Source organism: Mustela nivalis (assembly GCF_964662115.1).
Source record: "Mustela nivalis genome assembly, chromosome: 1".
In the NCBI taxonomy this organism is placed as follows: domain Eukaryota; kingdom Metazoa; phylum Chordata; class Mammalia; order Carnivora; family Mustelidae; genus Mustela; species Mustela nivalis.
The window spans coordinates 107,538,267-107,554,095 of record NC_139020.1 but is presented as its reverse complement, the minus strand read 5'-3'; the positions used below and the strand labels follow the sequence as shown (position 1 = coordinate 107,554,095).

Here is a 15,829-nt window from a genome sequence, read left to right as displayed (position 1 = left end):
CTCAAGAGGGGACGTCTAGGGCCTCCGTGGCAAGGGAAGACAAAGCTTGGAAGCCTCACAGAAAGTCCTCTATGCCTTCACGTGGGCCACGTCCATTTACTACAGTCCATTGGTTAGCATTACATCGTCACCCAGACCGACTGGGCTGCAAAACTGTCCTCCTGTGTCCCCAGGAAGAGATAAATGAAGCAGTCCTTGTGGACCCATAGTGTTATGTTTTGCCAAGGTGCCATAGATTTTCTTTAATTTCATATCTTACCTTGAGGGAAACATATTTTCTTTACCCTATCATAGAACAAACTAAAGCATGATTTCTACTTTATCACACCAATGACTGTTTTTTTTTTTTTAAGATTTTTATTTACTTATTTGACAGAGATCACAAGTAGGCAGAGAGGCAGGCAGAGAGAGAGAGGAGGAAGCAGTCTCCCTGCTGAGCAGAGAGCCCAATGTGGGGCTCAATCCCACGACCTTGGAATCACGACCTGAGCAGAGGCTTTAACCCACTGAGCCACTGCCTGGTTTTAAGTAGCTTTAGCAGTTAACTTGCTCCACTGTTGTAAAAAGTTTGTTCTATCTGAGAAGTTGGGGTATGTATTCTCCATGACATCCATACCCCCTCTCCTGATGCAGTACTTTTCTGGAATAAAGTTACCAAAGATGGTTTCTGAGCCTCTTGAGTAATCCTCATGTTTTTCTGACTTTCAGCTCTGGATCCCTCCGTGCCGGGTCTCCTTAATGCTCACTGTTGAGGAAAAGGAATGTGTTAGTTTGTTAGGGTCGTTGTAACAAGGCACCACAAACTGGGGTAGGGGGTGGGGGGCATAAACAACAGAAGTTTATTGTCTCATTGCTCCAAAGGCTGGGAGTCTGAGATCAGAGTGTCCCTTCTGAGGCTGTGACAGGGAATCTGTTCTGTGCCTCTCTCCTAGACTCTGGCGATTTACTGACAGTCTTTGGTATTCCTTGGCTTGAAAAAGCATCTTCCTGATCTCTGCCCTCATCTTGACATGGCATTCTGCCTGTGTGTGTGTCTCTCTCCCTACCCAAATTTCTCCTTTTATAAGGACACCCAATATACAGGCTAAGGACCACCCCAATGACCTAACTTCAGCTTGATGACCTCTGTCAAGACCCCATCTCCAAATAAGGTAACATTTTGAGGCAAGAGACCTGAGTTTCAACCCACTTTCCTTTTTTGAGACTCTGTGCTTTGATATGTTAGAAGAGGCTGTTGGGCTGGTGAACTTGGAGGTTCTAGCCTGCTCTGAGACTCCATTACATGATTGGGGACACTGTAAGGTATAAAGGCATCATGTTAGAAGAACCCATGGCTAGAAGGGTCTGTGTGGCTTTCTGGATCCCTAATCCACTACTACGCCATGGCTAAGGTGCAAGAAAGAGAGGCCATGCATCGTGGCTTACATGCTGAGGGACTTATTTTGGCAGGCAGGTTTAAATGCAGGGTCTTTTCTCTTTCACACATATATACGTATATGCACACAGCTTTGTTGTTGGATAGGGGAGGGAGATATTTTTAAGAGCAGAGTCTTTTATCCCCTTTTTTTTTTCCTGGAAAAAAGATGAAATCATCCATTTATTCTGGACCAATTACAAGCACTAGAAAGCACAGGAGGAACAGAAAGCCTGATCACAAATAAATATACACTGGGGGAGGGGGAAACAGAGGAAACTGTTATTGATTGGCCTTGTAAAATCTGCTGCTGAATCGATAGCAATTTCTGGAAATGCCAGACATTTATTTTGTGTGGCTTGAACAGCGGAGATAATAATAAACGTACTTATGAAGTGAGTCTCTTGACACCATTTCCTTGAGCCCCTTATAACAACACACATACATAATGGGTCTGATAGCTCCACGAGCCACAGCGAGCGGACTTCAGACTCACGGCCCCAGCTGCCCACCACCAGCCTCCCCTCCGTGCCGGGCACAGCATTCAAATAAGTCTCTTAAGAAAGCACGGATGACCGAGTTGCCTGAAGAGATGAGAGAGATGTCCTTATCAGCTGTGGATAGGCAGGCTGGGGTTTGTTCTGAGACTCAGAGAAGAAAACCAGATACTAAAAATGCTGGATCCTGCCTGGCCATTAGGAATTTCTGAGCCTGCCCTCTCACCTGTCCTCTCTGAGCTCTGTTCAGCGTTTCTTTCTAACGATGGGCAGCTTCCCTGAAGTGGATGCCCCCTCATCCCTATCTGTCCTCTGTGGCCAGTCCCTTCTCTCTACTCCATGTGCAAGGACAACTGATAGCCTTGTCAGGGCCGTTACGTCTGAGAGAAGTCTCAGAGGTTTTACAGGAATCAGGAAGTTGCTCAATGTGCTTCCGTGTAGTCAAAATAGCTACCATTTATTGAGCACCTATTACGTGCTATGTGCTTCATACTCAGGGCCTCATTTATTTCTTCGCACAGAGTTTGAGTCACTACTATTCTTTTACCAATTTTTCTGGTAAGAAACTGGGGCTCATAAGGTTAAATACGTTACCCCAGCTTATGAAGCTATTATGAAAGAGCTGCATTTGAACTCAGATCTGACTCTAGATTCTGTATTCGTTCCTTTCTGCTTTTGCCTGCTTAATGCAAGCCAGGATGTTGGGAGATGGGAATATAACATTCAGAGGGCCTTGAATGCCTGGTGAAGGCATGCCAATTACTCTTGTGCATTAAGGAGTGTATGAAGTTTTCTTGGAAAATATAAATAGGACAATCAGAGCTAAGTTTTAGGGCAGTCATATTAAGGATGGATGGGTGCAGGGAAACAGGCTAAGAGGTTGTATGAAAGGGTACAAGGTCAGATGTGATAAGGAGGTTCGGACCAGGAGAGGAGCAGTGGGATCACCAAGGGATGGATCTTGACAGTCACAAGAGTGGAAAATGTTTCCCCTTCTCTGCACTTTGTCTCATCCCTGCCTCTGCCTCCCTTCCCAGCCACTTCACCTGTTCCTATTTTGGGATGGTGGGAGGATTCCCTGGAGAATATTTATTCCCAGCCTGGTCCTCTTGATGCAAAGTCATTCTCAATGATACTGTTGGATACAGATGCCTGCTGAGCTGGGAATAGATGGAGATCGCTTTTCCATCTCACTTCCTTAATATATCTCCATTTAGTATGGTACTGCAAAGGAGAATTTGAACTTCTAATTTGGATGGCAGGGGAACGTGTTCTTTTTGTAAATTGGTAAATTTCCGGATCTCTGGCTATGTCCCATCTCTTCATAATGAACCTGTAACTTTGTGAGATAGTCTTCACGACTTTGAAAAACACAGTGTGTTTTTGAGATCTGAGTTGGCGTTAAGAGTGACTCTTTCCCTCCAAGCACTCAAGGAACTGGCTTTCTTCAGATGTTAAGTCAGTCCCTGTTTCAGAAAAATAGCTGGGAGGGTCACTTGACAGCCTCAGTTGGTAGAGCATGTGACTCTTGATCTAGGGTTTATGAGTTCAAGCCCCACTTTGGGTGTAAAGATTACAATAACAACAACAACAACAACAAGAATAATATTTAAATAAATAACTCAGAAAAATATCTGGGAAAGAGCTCTCTGAAAAATTGAAAGTAAAAGTGGCTTCTTGGGTGACTATCATGTGAGAACCCACATGAGTTAGTTCTTCAGATGTCCTTTGGGCATGTGTTTTGTACCATACCCCATGCCAGGGCCTATGGGAGAAGCCAAGAAGAATTGCACAAGGTTCCATCCTTCAAAGAGCTCACTGCGTATTAGGAGACATAAGTTCATGTTCACAAATAATATCTGTACAAGGCAGTCTCTGGTCCAGACCATAAAACTGCCATAGAAAATAGAGGCCAGGAAAGATCAAAGGGAAATAGAAAACATAGGCTGCAGTTTTTTTAGTAGCTCTTGAATAAGAATGGAAAAAAAAAATGAACATTTGGGGTATTCCAGGTGTAGAGAATGACGATGGCAAGGCGTGGCAATGAGAAAGCAGAGTGTGTGAGGAATCCCAGAGAAGAACCTAATTCACTGAGATCCCAACACGGAGATCCACTGGACCTCAGTGGAAGGAATGGGTAGAAGATTGAAAAGGTGGATTAGAGGAAACTTTAAATACCAGACAGATGCAACAACTCCACACACAAAAATCTGACAACTTAGATGAAATGGACCAATTCCTCAACAATACCACAACTTAAACAATATGATACAGATAACTTGAATAACCCTATAATTACTAAAGAAATTGCGTTCATAATTTTAAAACTCTCAAAAAGGAAATAACCAGTGTCAGAGAGTTTCAATGAAGAGTTCTGCCAAACATTTTAAGAAGAGTTAACGCCAATTTTACACATCTCCTAGAAAATAGAAGAGAAGGGAATAATCCCCAACTTATTTAATGAAGATAGAATTACCCTGATATCGGGGCGCCTGGGTGGCTCAGTGGGTTGGGCCTCTGCCTTCAGCTAAGTTCATGATCCCAGGGTCCTGGGATCAAGCCCCGCATGGGCTCTCTGCTCAGTGGGGAGCCTGCTTCCTCCTCTCTCTCTCTCTGCCTGCTTCTCTGCCTACTTGTGATCTCTGTCTGTCAAATAAACAAATGAATAAATCTTAAAAAAAAAAAAAAAGAAAAGAGTTACCTTGATACCAAAATGATACAAACAGTGCAAATAATGACAACTACAGACTAATGGGCTTTATGAATACAGAGGAAAAATATTTATAAAAAATACAAGGGGTGTCTGAGTGGCTCAGTGGGGTAAGCCTCTACCTTCGACTCAGGTCATGATCTTGGGGTCCTGGGATCGAGTCCTCGCATTGGATTCTCTGCTTGGTGGGGAGCCTGCTTCTCCCTCTCTGTCTGCCTGCCTCTTTGTCTACCTGTGATCTCTCTCTCTCTCTCTCTGTCAAATAAATAAATGAAATCTTTAAAAAAATACAAAATATGAAATAGAATTCAATAATTATGAAAAAATTATATGCTATGACCAAGTAAGGTTTATTCCAGAGGTGCCAGACTGGCTCCAATACTAACAAGTAGATTAATATTAATCCACCATATTTACTATCTAAAGAAGAAAGAAAAATTGATCATCTCAGTCAATGTATAAAGAACACATAACAAAATTCAATATTATTTATGATAAAAATTTTCAGAAATGTATGATTAGAGGAGAATATCAACTTGTTAAGGAGTATCTGGAAAACCCTACAACTACTATTATATTTGATGTTGAAAGGCTGCATCCTTTGTCCTTTAGATCAAGAATGAGGCAAGAATGCTCACTCTTTTTTTTTTTTTAATATTTTATTTATTTATTTGACAGAGAGAGATCACAAGCAGGCAGAGAGGCAGGCAGAGAGAGAGGAAGGGAAGCAGGCCCCCCGCTGAGCAGAGAGCCCGATGCGGGACTCGACCCCAGGACCCTGAGATCATGACCCGAGCCGAAGGCAGTGGCTTAACCCACTGAGCCACCCAGGCGCCCCAAGAATGCTCACTCTTACCTCTTTTATTTGTATTGTTGGAAGTTCCAGCAAATGCAATGCATCAAGAAAAGGAAAGGAATAAAGTTCAGAAAGAAAAAAAAAAAGTCCATATTTATAGATGACATGATTAGCTATATGGAAAATTACAAGGATTTGAAAACAAAACAAAACAAAAACCAATCCCTCTTAGAACTAATAAGTGAGTTCATCAGATTTGCAGGATACATACAAAAATCGATTGTATTTTTCTATACTAACAAAGAACATACAGACATTGAAATTCAAAATATAACATCACTTACTATCACTCAAAAAATAAAATATTCAGATGTAAATGTAATAAAACATGTACAGGACTTGTATGCTGAAAAGTAAAAGATGCTGAAAAAAGAATCAAAGGAGATCTACATAAATGCACAGACATACTATTTTTGTTCATTATTTATAAGACTGAACATAGCTGTACTAGTTTTCTATTTCTGCTGTAAAAATTTACTACAGGCCTAGTGGCTTTAAAAAATGCAAATTTATTTTCTTATAGTTTTGAATTTCTGAAGTCTGAGATTGGGCCTTATGAGGCTAACATCAAAGTATTGTCAGGATTGGGACGCCTGGGTGGCTCAGTTGGTTAAGCAGCTGCCTTCAGCTCAGGTCATGATCCCAGCATCCTGGAATCGAGCCCCACATCAGGCTCCTTGTTCCGCAGGGAGCCTGCTTCTCCCTCTTCCACTCTGCCTGTCTGTGCGCTCTCTCTCTCTCTCTGTCTCTGACAAATAAATTAAAAAAAAAAAAATCTTATAAAAAAAAAAAAAAAAAAAAAGTATTGTCAGGATTGGTTCCTTCCAGAGGCTCTGGAGGAAGAATCCACTTCCTTGCCTAGAAGACACCAGCATTTCTCAGTTTATGGCCCCTTCCTCTATCTTCAAAGCCGGCAGCATAGTACCTTCCAAGCTCTTTCTGTCCCCTGCTTGCATCATCACATGTCCCTTCTTCTGACTCTGATCCTTCCACCTCATTTGTAGAGGGACCTTGTGATTCCATTGAGCCCATCTGAATAATGCAAAAGAACGTTCCCACGTCCAGGTTTTCAAACACATTGGTAAAGCCCTTTTTGTAATGTAAAATAACATATTTATAGTTTCCAGGGATTGAGATGTGGAGAAATCTTTGAGGGCCCATTATTTTGTCTACCATACTAGTAAAACCACCAATTTCCTTCAAATTGATGTAAAGATTTATCACGATTTTCAAAATTACAGTAAGAATTTTTTTTTGTTATGTATCAAAAAGATAAATAATTCTAACATGATACAAAACTCTAAAAATTTGTATGGGAAGGTAAAGAAACTTGAAAAGCTAAAGCAATTTTGAAAAAGAAGTATCAAGTCAAAGGAATCTGTCCACCCCATTTCAAGACATATTATACAGCATGTAAGCAAGACTGCATGGCATTTGCAGAGAGATGGACACACAGATCAATTGAACAGAACAGAGAGCCCAGAAATAGACTCACACAAATATGACCATCTGTTTTTTTGACAAAAGTACAAAAGCAATCCAATGGGGAAAAGATAGGCTTTTCAACAAATGGTGCTTGAGTGATTAGATATCCAAAGGCAAAACAGACAAACAAACAAAAGCAAATGAAGGAACAGACCTCAACCCATGTTTCACATCTTATATGAAAATTAGCTAAAAAAAGACCATGGATTTAAATGTAAAACATGTAATGTCATTTACAAATATCTTGTCCCATTCCATGCGTTGCCTTTTAGTTTTCTTGATTGTTTCCTTTGCTGTGTAGAGAAGGTTTTTATCCCAATAACCTTGTTGTTCATAGCAACAATGCCCTCAATAGCCAAACTATGGAAGGAGCCAAGATTCCCTTCAACAGATGAATGGATAAAGAAGGTGTGGTCCATAGATACAATGGAATATTACCCAGCCATCAGAAATGATGAATACTTGCCATTTGCATTGACATGGATGGAACTGGAGGGGATTATGCTAAGTAAAATAAGTCAAGCAGAGAAAGACAATCTTCATATGGTCTCACTCATATGTGGAACATATGGAATAACATGGAGGACATTAGGGAAGGAAGGGAAAATTGAAGGGAGGGAAATCAGAGGGGGGAGATGAAGCATGAAAGACTATGGACTCTGGGAAACAATCTGAGGGTTTCAGAGGGGAGGGGAGTGAGGGAATGGGGTATCCTGGTGATGGGTATTAAAGAGGGCATGTGTTGCAATGAGCACTGGGTGTTATATGCAAATAATGAATCATGGACTGTATGGTGATTAACATAACATAATAAAAAGCAAAAACAAAACAAAACAAAAAAACAAACAAAAGTCCCCCTCCCACCAAAATGTAAAACATGAAACTATAACACCTTTAGAAAAAAAGATAGAGAATTTCCCAGATTTAGAACTAGTATCTAGAAATATATCAGAGCTAAGCAGAGTTCTTAGACTTGACACCAAAAGTGTAATCCGTAAAAGAAAAAAAATTGATAAATAAGACACCATCAAAATTAAAAAAAAAAAAACACTTATTCCATAAAAAGCCCTATTAAAAAGATGAAAAAACAAACTATTCACTGGGAAGATGATATTTGTCAGATATTGAAAAATACCTGCCATAGAATTAGTATCCAGAATATACATAGGACTCTCAAAACTCAAAGGTTAAGAAACAAACAACCTAATGTGAAATCAATAAGAGACATGAATGAAGAGATATTCTGCCAAAGAGTATGTAAAAGTGGCATGGAAACACACAGAAACATATTCAACAGCATTGGGGTTCAGGAACAGGAAAATTAAAAACAGATATCACTCTACACCTATCAGAATAGCTGGGATAACCAAAGGTAAGGACAACGCTAGGAGCTAACAAGTAGGCAGAGAAACTGGTTCACTCACAAATTGCTGGTGGAATGTAACATGATACAGTCTTTCTGGAAAATAGTGTCTTCAAAAAGCAAAAATTGTCTTCAAAAAACAAAAAGTTAACATGTAACACGGTCCTTCCCAGCAACTGCAGTCCTGAGCATTTACTCCAGAGAAATGAAGACCTGTGTTCACACAAAATCCTGACCACGAGTATTTATAGCAGATTTGTTCGTGACAGTCCCCAGCTTGAAACAGATCAAGGGTCTTTCAGGGGGTAAATGAACTGTGATATAGTCCTACATGGAACAGTACTCAGTCATAAAAAGGAGCTAACTTGACCCTTACACAACCTGGGTAAATCTCTTCGTAAGAATTATCCTGGTAGGAAAAGAACAATCTTAGCAGGATACATATACTCGGATTCCATTTACATTACATTCTTGAATTGTCAAGATTTTAGAAATGGCTAACAGAGGGGGGGTTGCCAGGGATTCAGGAGGAGATGGGAGAGGGAGTGAAGCCTGTTTGGCTGTAGAGGGCCCCCTCAGAGATCCTTGGGGTAACAGAAATATTCTCTGTCTTGACTATATGGATACCAATATATTAGCTGTGATATTGTGCTATGGGTTTGCAAGATGTTGACATTGGACAAAGGGTACTCAGGGTCTCTGTATTATTTCTTACATATGAATCTACAAGTACCTCTAGATAAAACATTTGATTAAAAAAAATGCTCAGAGGAGACTCAAACTAGGATGCTAAGAGTTTTGGAGGGAGGTGATGCAGAAATGTGTGAAGGAGAGCAACCACTCAGGAGCTCTTAGCTCTCCCCGCACCCCCCCCCCCCACATCATGACTTGCCTGGGTTGACTGTGGTTGCTGGCATGTGTCTGAGTAATAGTGTCATCACTCTTGTTTGTTCACTTACTTGATAAGCATGGTGAGGGACTTCTCCACCTAGTGTCCATGGGTGACTTGAAGTGTTGTCCTATTCTGATCTACTTCAGTGGTTCTGGAGGGAAGTCAAGGAGACATTTATAAAAGACTCTGTGGGACTGAAGTCTGCAATGGTCGCAGTGATAAAGTTTGGGGAAGTCACACCAAGAAATCATCTAAAACTCTCCAAAGCAGCGGGGAGGTGGTAATGGAGCATTATGGGCATGAGTTGCCTAGGAGCTTGTCCACTGAGCCAGCAGGATGAATAAAGAGAAAGAATAAGAAGTGAAAAAACATTGGCTTCTAGATGGTGAGGCCATTCTCTCCCCTCCTTCACGCCCCCATCTACAGTCACAGGAACACTCTACCCTCAAGGATGAGCCACGGTCAATGGCAAGTGTATGATGAACTCCTGAGCTGGAAAGGGAGCTTTTGCAGGGCTGAGCTGATAGCTTGGATGGTCTGTCCCCACTGCTTGGGAGGGGGCTCTGCTTAGAAAGCCACTGTCCCTGGGAAGCCCAGGGAGGGGAGGCTCAGGAGGGTTTGGTTCTGCTTTCAGCCTGTAACCTGAGCAACGGAAGGCCTGTCCAATGAAGCCCAGAGCAACAGGAATCTAACTGAGTTCTGGGGCCCAGGCCTAAGCTTGTGGTAATAACGTTGTTCCTCTGCCTGACTTTGCCACTGCCTGGCTCCCTCAGGAAGTGGTCCTGGCAGTTGGCTTGAGGGTTTGGATCCTGGATCCAGATTCCAGATGAGAGAGAGAGAGAGAGAGAGACACCCACAGAAAGAGGAAACAAGTTAAAAAAAAAAAATACATGTATGGTTACTTCTTTTCTTTTTTTCCCTTTCTACGCGTCCTTTGCTTATTCTTTTCCTGTCTTCCTTACCAACCCTAACCTCCAGTATGGGCTTCTGTTGTTGTTTTGTTTTATTTCACATTTAAAAAAAAGACTTTATTTATTTATTTGACACACAGAGAGAGAGAGATCACAAGTAGGCAGAGAGGCAGGCAGAGAGAGAGGGGGAAGCAGGCTCCCTGCTGAGCAGATGCGAGCAGAGAGCCCGATGCAAGGCTCGATCCCAGGACCGAGATCATGACCTGAGCTGAAGGCAGAGGCTTAACCCACTGAGCCACCCAGGCGCCCCTTATTTCACATTTAAATCCTTGTTTTGTTTTATAGTAATTTTTTCTGCTTGGTTGTTTGGTTGGTTGGCTTGGCCTGGGTTTTGAGTAAACGATAGCAAATTCTCTCATCCGTTCCACGTCTGAATAATGGTACGCAGGACTCTCCCCAGCCGCCATTCCCTGCTTCTTCCCCCTGCCCCCTCTCTCCCTCAGGCCCAGCCACATCTGACTCCTGTTCCCTGCACGGGCCAAGGAGGCACCACCTCAGGGCCTTGGCATTTACTCTTTCTTTTGCAGGCTTCTCCACCCCACAGATCTGTCCGCAGGGCCTGCTTGCTCACCGCTCCAGGTCTCAACTTAAATGTCACATTTTCAGGGAGATTGTCACAGAACATCTTGCATAAAATTCGGTCACCCCTACTTCCAACACTGCTTACCCTCTTCTCGGTTTTCTTTATTCTTCAAAGCATATACGACTCTCCAACACTCTGTATTTTACTTTTATTTCATTTCCTTTCTCAGTTCCTCAGTTCAATGTAAGCTTTATGAAAACAGGGCTTTTTGACTGTTGTGTTCACTATGGAATATGTCTAGAATAGAGCCTGGCAGAGAATGGGCAGTATCAATAACTATTTGATGAATGCATGAATGGAATGGAGGAGTGAATAAAATTCTCTTTGGTGTTAGGTAGAACATACATATATAGGCTCTATATTTTTAATATCTTAAATTAGGTATATTATTAATTAACTTAATTTTTAAGTATATTTTAAACATAGTGTGTTATTTATATTAAATAATATAAATTAATTATGTATAAATATGCTATTGTAACAGATATATTGAGTTGAGAATATATTTATATTTTAAATAAATACACTGTGTGTATGGATATGTTGATCTATGCAATATATAATATTATAAGCCTTATTTGTTTTAAGTCTATGATGTTGAAAATAATCCCAGACTGGAGTTTGAAAGGTTGGGGTCAGTTCTGGCTTCTTCAAAACAGATCTCATGGGAAGAAACATTTATGTACTTGTGAAACAGGCCTAATATTCCCTGTGTGCCTTGTAGGATTATTCTGGGAATCAAATAAAATATTAGATAAGGATGTATAGAAACGAAAAGGCAAATCACACACCCCCTCTAACCTCTGGGAGGATGAAGCCCTGTTATAGCCACGTTTGGTTAAAGAATTCGGACAGTACCCTTCCTTGTCCTGGTGATTCTAGAAGCACACACTACGTACGACAGGACTGCTGGGTGTTCCGTGGGCCTTAATTTTCCCATGATCCTGTGAGGCCCTCCGAGAGACTCATCTTCTGAAACCCGAGTGTGATTTGGGAACTTATCAGGAGCGTTTCATGAGGGGAAAGGAGAGCAGAGCCCAGCGTGTCATGGAATATTCCTTCCTTTCTTCCATTCCCCCCAAGCCCTGCGCCGTTGCATTTCTTGCTGTGTATTATTGACAGAGGAAATGCTGATTCATGGTCTGAGTTACAGGAAACCTTGTTTCCTGGTGAAGAAACAAGCCGGGCGGTGCTGCCAGCAAGCTGCTCTGCCAGTTTCTGTCCCATGCCCTTCTCCTGGGCCTGCACCCAGAGCGACTGAGAAGGGGTAGGGCCAGCTCAGGCTGAACCAGTGAGGTCACTTTCCCTTGGAACTGAATCCGGCACAGGCTCCTCGCTGTGCCTCTCTAGCCCCTTCCGGCTCTGACCCCACGATGCCTTTCCATCCATCTCCCACCACTCCCTCCTTGCTCTCTGCGCTGTGGCCACACATGACTACTCCCAGTTCTCTGTGAACACCTTGTATTTTCCAGTCGCTGTGCCTTGGCTCACGGTGTGCCCTGCCTGGAATGGCCCCTGACCCAGTGTCGGCTCATTGAAATCCTACCCATGCTTCACCTCTGCTCAGGGCTGCCTGTTGGGTGAAGCCTGCTAGGTTACCCTCTATTATTTTTCGTTCTCTCTTTTGGTAGACGTATTTTCAAATATGCACAAAAGTAGACAGAACTATCAGGCCAACATCCACATACCCACTTCCCGGCCTCAACAATGAACTGGTTTCTCTTTAGTAGCACTCGATCGCTCCTCCTTTGAGCTCTGCTAGGAGCTCTCATGTTCATGCTTCACTCAGCTTTGCTGAACTGCGTGGGAAGAAAGTGAGTCAGTCTGTTTAGAATGCTGTTTACTCACCTCCCACAATGGGGAAACTGAGGACCCAAGAAGTGAAGTGAGTTGCCCAATCTCATAAGACAGGTAGTGGCAAGCCGAGGCCAGATCCTTCCAAAGGGCCTCACAGTCTAATTGGCAGGCGTGGATAATATACTCATAACAAGTATGTGCTATTGATCTCGAGTACTATAGGAGTTCAGGTTAAGTGATTAATAAGTATGTGTTGAATGAGTAAGTTAATCTTCTTTCCAATTGATTAATAAGACGACCCCTTCAGCTTGGCCCCAAGCAGCCCCCGGACCTCTCCATGCTATAATCTGATGTCAACATGCAGAAGGCTCTGGAGATACCTGATTTTTGTGGAGAGAAAAGCCAGTGGGAGTTAATGAGAAGTTTAAAATGATGAATGGTTTCAAATAAGCTCTGGGCTATTCTAACATGGGGTAGAGAGTAGGTATTCTGTGCCTCCAGAACTAAACACTGCTGACTTAATTTGGGCTAGAAAGGAGGAAGAGAAATTAAGAGAGCCTTGTCTTCTGTGACCTAGAGTACATGTGTATTAGCTCATCTGGGAGGAAGGCATGGAAAAAAGGGTGGAGAGATAAAGCAAGAAATAAAAAGCTAGCAGAGGCAAAATGGCAATTTTTCATCTCAATCCAGATTTGGCTCAAACCCTGATTTTGGAAGTAAGGTCATCAGGATGTCCAGTCTGTGGCATCCTGATTTACTATCTCAGAAAAGAAGGGAGGGATCTGGTCATCAGCCAAGAAACTGTTGCCAATGGGGTCGAAAACACAATGTGTGTGGATTTTCCTTGTAACATGGAGTTAAAATATAATTTGATAATGCATTCCCTTAAAAAAAACCAAAAAACCTCTCCAGTCAGATTCTTTTTAAGGGTCACATATAATCAGTGTCTAATCACTGTATTTCTTTGTGGGGTGAGAGAGAGAGAGGGAGAGAGAGAGAGATAGGGGACTGTGTCAGACCGCCATCAAGCGCTCTGTTTATACTGTCTCACTGACCCATTAAAACAGTAACAGTCACACCAGCAATGCCCAGGTTGCAAGGAGGTTGTGAAGTTCACCAAAATAGTGGACAGAAAGTGATTTGTAAGCTGGGAAGTGCCTCAGTAAGGTCATGACATCTGCCATTTCTAGAAGCATGCTAGTAGTAATTTGGTGGCAGAGGAGATATTGCCCTGAAGGCAAGAGAGGAGAAGAAGGGACAGAGAAAGGTTATTAGAATGATGGGCTCATATTTCACATTTTTGTATGCGCCAGAGACCTAGGTAAAGAGAATATAGGAGAAAATTCTGGAACTTTTGTTCTTCCCTCCCATTCGTCGCTCTCTGTTGGTATCCCTGTGAAGATCATCACTGAAGACATCAGCATGAAAGCACGGTTTTTGGGTCAGTTTTGGGGGCAGCAAATCAAGGGGTGGGTATACAGAGGATGTGGGGTAGCGAGAACTGTTTTGCATTTAGTAGATAGTCTGGAATTGTGAAGAGAGGAAAATGGGTTGAATTTATGGATCCTGTGAAGAAAAAAAAGGATTTAAGGTTTAATGGACAGATGGATGGGGTATATTCCCATTTGGGCTGTGAGAATACTTCCGAGTGCAGGCAGGAACCAAGTACTACTAAAAGGTGACCCAATATGTATATACCATGGAATACTATGCAGCTATAAAAAAAATGAAATCTTGCCATTTGCAACAACGTGGATGGAACTGGAGGGTATTGGGCTGAGCGAAATAAGTCAATCAGAGAAAGACAATCATCATATTATTTTCCTGATAGGAGGAATTTGAGAGTCAGAATGGTGGGTCATGGGGGGTAGGGGAGGAAAATGAAACAAGATGGGACTGGGGAAGATAAGGGACTCTTAATTTCAGGAAACAAACTGAGGGTTGCTGGGGGGGGTGGGGAGGGAGGAAGAGGGTTGTTGGGTTATGGATATTGAGGAGGGTATGTGCTATGGTGAGTGCTGTGAAGTGTGTAAGCTTGACACAGACCTGTACCCCTGGGGGAAATAATATACTATATGTTAATAAAAATAATTAAAGTTTAAAAAAGCAACAACAACAACAACAAAAGGAGACCAATAACAGTCACTACAATAGATAGGGTTCTACTACAGCAGAGGATGATTTGTTTTCTGAAATCCATGAGAAAAAATTTCCTTCCTTTTATCTTTTCAAAGATTTTGTATATTTATTAGAGTGAAAGAGAGAAGGGGAAGCAGGGGAAGAAGGATAGAGGGAGAAGCAAAACCCCTGCTGAGGAAGGAATCCGAAGTGGGGCTAGTTCTAGGACCCTGGGATCATGACCTGAGCTGAAGGCTTAACTGACTGACTTAACTGACTGAGCCACCCAGGTGCCCCAGAAAAGAAAAAAAAAAAAGAAAGAAAAAAAGAAAAAAAAAGAAAAAGAAAAGAAAGAAAAAAAGAGAAAAGAAAAAAAAGAAAAAAAGAAAGAAAAGAAAAGAAAAAAAGAAAAGTTTGTTTCAAAAGAAGTTCTTTTTTAAAAAGAAAAAAAGAAAAAGTAAAAAGAGAAGAAAAAAAATCTTTCTAAAAGAAAAAAAAAAAATCTCTTCTCCACCTCATCACGCATGCTCATCTGCCTATTTATTTTCTTAAAAGAGTCTTTCTTCAAGGGCATATACAGGTAGGTGTGGCTGACACTAAGTAACCATTACAAATTCCAACAGTAGTCCTAGGTACAGCAAATTGGAATTTAACACCTCTGAGGAGTTAGGCACTTGTTCAGGCCTCTGAGGGACACATATTGGAAAAGGATTCGGGACCTCAAAACGCTTACACATTAGCAAACACGTGTTGTTTCGAGTCCTCAAAACAAGGAGGAAAGGCAGGGCTTCCTTTTTTAGCTTCACAGGATTCATCTTCTGCCACCACCGTCTTTGCGACAGGACACCAGTGTTTCCAAGCCAGAAGCATTCAAAGAGTGGCGTGAAGGTCATGGTCATTTAGGGCCTGGAAGATTTCCATCGGAGAGCTCAGGTGAAGGTCTCGGCCCCTGGAGCCGGCATCACCAGGAGGGAGCCCAGCAGGAAGAAAACGCTTTGGCTGGGCTGTGCAGAACTCATTAGTGGTGGGGTCAATCCCGAGGTTAATGTATATTTGTTAGACTTTTTTGTTTCCTGGAGTCATGTTTCCATGCCTAAGCCCAGAGTTGCTTTGTAGACTTTGGCATGGATTTAGTGGCTTTCT

General features: G+C 42.1%; 1 long non-coding RNA gene across 1 annotated transcript; it reads right to left on the bottom strand.

Moving 5' to 3' along the window:
• Nucleotides 1-337: 337 nt before the first annotated feature.
• LOC309846034 lies at nucleotides 338-12,625 on the bottom strand. Its single transcript, XR_014301704.1, has 3 exons — nucleotides 12,460-12,625; nucleotides 9,285-9,368; nucleotides 338-745 (listed from the first exon to the last, which is right to left on the bottom strand). It is a non-coding gene; the product is annotated as an uncharacterized lncRNA (long non-coding RNA).
• Nucleotides 12,626-15,829: the final 3,204 nt, after the last annotated feature.